Genomic DNA, 6,581 nt, shown 5'->3' with positions numbered 1-6,581 from the left:
AGCCGGGAGGCAGAGGTTGCAGTGAGCCAAGATTGCTCCACTGCACTCTAGCCTGGCAACAGAGTGAAACTCTGTCAAAAAAAAAAAAAATTGGCCAGCATGGTTGCAGGCACCTATAATCCCAGCTACTCGGGAGGCTGAGGCAGGAGAATTGCTTGAACCTGGGAAGTGAAGGTTGCAGTGAGCCGAGATCGTGCCACTGCACTTCACCCTGAACGACAGAGCAAGACTCAGTCAAAAAAATAAAATAAAATAAAAAATAAAAAGAGTGGAATTAATTTATATCTGGGATTAGAAAGGCTTTGCTAAGGGAGTGACATCTAAAGAGTGAGGTGCAGGAACTAGGTGAACGTGGGCAGGTGGGGAATTGGGAGAGCGCTCCAGACAGAGGGAAGAGCATATGCAGAGGCTCTATGGAAGAAAAGCACATGGTGCATTGCAAGAACTGAGGAAGCCTAATGAGGCTGCAGAAGAAAAAGCAAGGGAGGGGCCAGGAGGTTTAGGGAATGGTGGGCCCAGTACAGCTGGAAACAGAGTCAAGGGCAGACTATGCCAGTCTTAAAAACTGCCCCAAAGGGATGGTCCTTTACATGAAGTCATTAAAGTGTTCTCAGTGCAACATGATTAGATTTATGTTTTAAAATTTTCTCTTTGGCTAAAATGTGAAAAACAGATTAGAAGTGGAGCCAGAATCAATAACCACGGACTAGTTAGGAAGGTGGTGCAGTAATGCTTTAGAAAAGACCATGGTATTTATTATTAGAGTGATGGTGGTGGGAAAATGTAGACAGATTTGAGAGATACTTAATAGATAAAACTTACATGGCATAAGGCCATGTTGTGCTACAGACTGAATATGTATGTCCCCCCCACTCCCAAATTCATATGTTGAAACCTATCCCCAGTGTAATGGTATTAGGAAGTGTGGCCTTTGGGAGGTGATTAGGTCACAGGGGTAGAACCCTCATGCATAGAATTAGTGTCCTAAGAAAAGGAACCCGGAGAGGTCCTTGCCCCTTCCACCATGTGAGAACACATCAAGAAGACAGCCATCTATCAACCAGGAAGTGGGCTCTCACCAGACACTGAATTTGAAGGTGACTAATCCTGGACTTCCAGCCTCCAAAACTGTGAGTAATAAGTGTCTGTTGTTGATAAGCCACCCGTACTATAGTATTACATTATAGCAGCCCGAACAGACTAAGACATGTCAAAAGGGATTTAGAAGAGTATAACAGTTAAAGTCTTGGGTTTTAAAGCAAGAAAGGCTTGGGTTTGAGTCCCAGCTTTACCATTAACTGCCTATGTGATTTTTAGCTAGGAATTTAACCTCTCATGAATTCAGATTTGTAAGCCTGCAATTCAGGATTCTAATAGTATCTCATTCATAGAGCTGTTGTGGGGACTAAGTGAGCTAATGCCTGAAAAGCACTTAGTGCTTCAGTACCTGGCATGTGGTCAATAAATGAAAGATATAATTAGCATCATTATTATGGTTCTAGTTATTATTACTATTAGTCTAGATGTTTCTGAAGTTGGCAAATAAAGGAAAACAATCGCTCTCCATTTCACTTCACAATTGCCTAATAGAGCTAGGACACCAAATCCTGAGAGCAACAAAATATAATACGAGGGCCATCACAGGCTGAGAGACAACTGCCAGGACAGCAACCTGACTTCCTCCTCCACCAGACCCAGGGCCTGTCCTCCTCATCCGTCTTTTCATTCTATTTCACTTCACAAAGAATCTTCTTCATATATATCACAGAAGATGGGTCCCCAAGGTCCCCTCTCTGCATCAGCAAGAGGTACCAAAGATAGCAACAATTGCAGATTGCCTTCAGCCCAGCTTTATCCCAATGCCTGCATCATGGTGTTCTATACATTTGTAAAATACAAGACATTGTGCCCACATGAAATCAGAGAATAATCATTTCTTTCTTTCTTTTTTTTTTTTGAAATGGAGTTTCACTCTTGTTGCCCAAACTGGAGTGCAGTGGTACAATCTCAGCTCACTGCAACCTCTGCCTCCCGGGTTCAAGCACTTCTCCTGCCTCAGCCTCCCGAGTAGCTGGGATTACAGGCACGTGCCACCACACCTGGCTAATTTTTTGTATCTTTTAGTAGAAACGGGGTTTCACCATGTTAGCCAGGCTGGTCTGGAACTCCTGACCTCAGGTGATCTGCCTGTCTTGGCCTCCCAAAGTGCTGGGATTACAGAGGCTGAGCCACTGTGCCTGACCTGAATAATCACTTCTATTTCTGTCATTCCTACTTTATGTAACTGTGTTGATACTATGAAAAAATTGCCATAATTAAATATGTTGTGGATTTGTCAAAAGCAGTGGCCCCAGGGTCTACCATCTTTATTCAAATGAACACATCTTTATTCAGATGAACACATGTGCAACTCAACAAATGGCTCTCTTCTTCCACCTCCCTCCCTTAGTCTTAAATCTCTTCAAAACCAACTCATACACACAGTGCAGTGAAACTTCAATCAAAGTAGCTCTCTTACTTTTTAAAGGTTAAGGGGCATTTTATCTGTCAGGGTCTTGATGTAGTCAGTAGAGGTCTGGCTTGGTTTTCAGAAATCTAGGAGTCACGTGTTAGGTAATGGCCTCAAGTGGAATCAATAGTCTGTTGACAAGGGAGAAAGGACAAACGAAGACAGAGGGACTTATTTTCCTGACAAGTAAGCCTCAGGAGGATTTGCATTCAAAGTTCTCAGTTTCACCCAAATCTTCCAAATGCCCCTGTTCCAGTTCTCATACCCCACTCTTTAGCATAAGAACTTTAACTTTCATGTAAGAGACTTGGCAAGTCTTTGAATTTATCTTAGGCTGTAATTTTGCAGCATGCAGAAGCAGACTTTAGGTCTGATTTTTGGCTATGTCAACAATGTGGCTACAAGGGTCCTAGAAGTTCTCTAGTTCTTGACCAGGCCTTGATCCAAAAGTGTAAAGTTTCCCAGTTTGCTATTTTCTTTCTATGGTCTCTGGTGCAGTCGTAAGTAGATGACACACCCCATGGTCCTCCTCATTCTCTTTCCTACTTTCAGACTCTAGAGAAGTGGTCAACTTAGTCTCCTCAATTCTTGATTTCAATAGGTCCTTCACTTCCGACAACCGTAGGTGTTAATTTAAGGAGCTGTTTGCCACCGCATGCCTTGTCTCCTCATAATTCCATTTTGCACTAGAATTAGGCAATTAGGTCATCACTGTAAGCAAATGCAACCAGGTCAAACAATAAGATTCTCATCTTTGAAGCTCTGGAACCAATCTTGGCATGAAATATTGTGTCAGTCCAGATTCATTAAAGAAAAATCAAAGCAACTTAAGGAGTGTTGGAAAGGCTAGAGAAGTGATCATCATCAGGCTGCCTTCAGCTTTCAGGTAGCACCATTGCAAGTGCAATCCAGAGCTCGGCAAGTTGCTGCTGCCACCCAGAGGTCAAGATACTGCAGCAAACCGCCAACAGCATCACGGCCACCCCTGCTCAGAGGCTTGACCTGGTGAGGGAGCTGGGTGTTCAGCCAGCCTCTGGAAAACTACTGCCATTGCCGCTGGAGGGAGAATTTCTCGGTGTCCACTTTGCCTTCCAAATCTCATGTGAGAGCACTGGCAGAATGCAAATTTCACCCAAATCCCTCAGGAAAGGGAGCCTGAGAAATGTAGTGCCTGGACTTCTAGCTCCAGAGATACAGGAGAGAGCACAGAAAGAGGTGTGAATGAAGGTTGTTTGCCAAACAGTATCCAGTACAAACACAGACTTGGGTGGAACTGGTGAATGCAAACGTTTACTGAAATTAACATTTACAGAAATTCTAGGCCGGCCGCAGTGGCTCATGTCTGTCATCCCAGCACTTTGGGAGGCTGAGGTGGGTGGATCATTTGAGTTTAGGAGTTCGAGACCAAGTGGGCCAAAATGGTGAAACCCTGTCTCTATTGAAACTACAAAAAAACAAAATTAGCTGGATATGGTAGCACATAGCCGTAATCTTAGCTACTCAGGAGGCTGAGGCAGGAGAATCACTTACATTCATGAAATGGAGGTTGCAGTGAGTCGAGATTGTGCTCTGTACTCTAGCCTGGGTGCCACAGCAAGACTCTACTTCAAAAAAAAAAAAAAAAGAAAGAAAAGGAAAATGTACAGAAATTCTACTTTAATAAGTTTAATCTTTTAAATCTCTTATAACTCTAATACTAATATTGTTTTAGAATTTTGAAAGTTAAGATTTTAGTACTTTTTAAAAGATGAAACATTTTAGCATTGCTGAATAAATTTTAAAATATTAATTCCCCAGTGATATGTTGTTGTCCCTTCCTCCCCATGCTTCCTTCAGGAGTTGGTCTTCTTAGACCATTTGTCTCTCCTCTACTTAGCCACCCACTCCCATGATCATAGTCTTGACCTTGTCATGATTAACAGTAACAATTATTTGTGGTGATAATCTCAACTGGAAACACTCTACTCTCTGATCACTGACTCTTTTGTTCCCAGTACTCTCCCTGTTGCATTCCAGTTCCAATAACCCCTCAACTTAATAGGACTTCACATCCATTGCCAGGGTCACTGATGGCTTGATGACCCTTAGGATGCCTTTGTTTGAATTCTTCAAGTTTTTTTTTGTTTTTTGTTTTGTTTTTTTTTGTGTATGAGACAGAGTCTCACTCTGTTACCCAGGCTGCACTGCAGTGGTGCAATCTCAGCTTACTGCAGCCTCAACCGCCTGTGCTCAAGCAATCCTCCCACCTCAGCCTCTGAGTAGCTGGGACTTCAGGTGCTTGCTACCATGCCTGGCTGATTTTGTTTTTGTTTTTTGCAGAGGCGAGGTTTCATCGTTGCCCAGACTGGTCTTGAACTCCTGGGCTCAAGCAGTCTTCCCACCTTGGCCTCCCACAGTGTTAGGATTACAGGCATGAGGCACCGTGCCCAGCAGATATTTGAATTCCATCTTTTGGAAACTATTGTAAAAGATCACTTTTTGGTAAAACGAGATGTTTGAGTGCCATCTTTCAGAAAATTATAAAGCATACATGAATTATAAATTCCAGCTATGGATGGTACCCAACTGAAAGAGGTCCCCTTAGGTGTATGTACTGCATAACTCACATTAACCATATGTGGCCGCTCTGTGACAGTTGATTTTGCCATTTTTTTCATTGTCTATCTCCCCCTTTATGTTCATACCTTTTAAAATGGTTTAAATTCCACATGTAACCATCCTACTCACCTCTTGAATTTATCCTCAAGCTCTGTCCCTCTCGCCTTGTCATACTCACTTGGCTAACACACATCCCTTGTTAAATTCAGCTCTGCCTACTTCGTGTCTGCACCCACACTGCTGAAGATGGCTGGGGGAACACTACCTTATGCTAGCTGGTCTTTGCCTTTATGATCACTAAATCAAATGCCCCTACATACTCTATTTCTCTGATCAATATACTCTCCCACTTTCCTAAACAAATCTCACACTTTTTCCTGTCTTTCCAGACTTCCCCTAAATCTTCCCCCATATCTAAAGTTTCAGCTATTAACCTTGTTTCCTATTTATTATTTTAAGCAATCAAAGAGAATTTCCACAAGCTGCCACTAGCATATGCATACATGTTGTTAGTGCCTGCATATGTTCCAATTTGTCTTCTGTTGCTAGGAATGAACTCTTTAAGCTCCTAGCTAAGGCCACCTCCTCCACTTATATATTCAATCCATCCCTTCCTGTCAACAACGTTTTTCTCTATTCCCAGCATCATGACTTTCTTTTCTCCGTGCTAGTTGATTCCCATCAGCATATAAACATGCTATTCCTCCCATATTAACAACAACAAACTTTCTTGTTCAACACCTAAACTCCAAATTTTACCTCATTTCTCTCTTTAGTTTTAAGAAAAATTTCTTGAAAGAGTTGTTTACACTCACTGTTGGCAATTTCTCTCCTTCCATTTGCTTCCGAACTCACCACAGGCCATCTTTCACACCCGGCATGCCACCTTAGCTAGATTACCAGTGACTTCTTTGCTAAACCTAGTGTTCCTATCTCTGTCCCTATCCTGACCTATTAGAAGCATTTAGTTATTTCCTCTTTCCTTCTCAAGACAATTTTCTCACGTGGCTTCTGAACCTACCTCTTCCCTCACTTTCTCTCTTCTGGCAGCTTCTTGGTCTCCTTTGAGGCATCCCTCTTATCTCCTCAACTTCTAGACTTTGGGGGACCAAGAGCTACATCTTTGGTGCTTTTCTATTTCCCAGCTACACTAATTCCCAGGGGATTTTATTCAATTCCATGGTGTTAAATATCATGTATATGTAACGAATTCCCAAATTTCAGTATCTCGCCCAGATATTTCTTCTGAACTCCAGACTTATATATCCAATTGCCTTCCTAGGAAGTTGAAGAGGTATCCCAAATAAAGCTGGTTCAAAACTAAATCTGTGACTTTTTCATCCAAACTTGGCCCTTTGTCTGGCTTCCTCACATCATTTAATGGCAACTTCCATCCTTTTCAGTTGCTCAAGCCTAAAGTCTTGGCGTCACACTTGACAATTCTTTTTTCTCATTGCTCACCTTCAGTCCATTG

This window comes from Colobus angolensis, unplaced genomic scaffold (assembly GCF_000951035.1).
Source record: "Colobus angolensis palliatus isolate OR3802 unplaced genomic scaffold, Cang.pa_1.0 Scaffold221, whole genome shotgun sequence".
Taxonomy (NCBI): Eukaryota; Metazoa; Chordata; class Mammalia; order Primates; family Cercopithecidae; genus Colobus; species Colobus angolensis.
Note: the sequence above shows the minus strand (reverse complement) of the source record.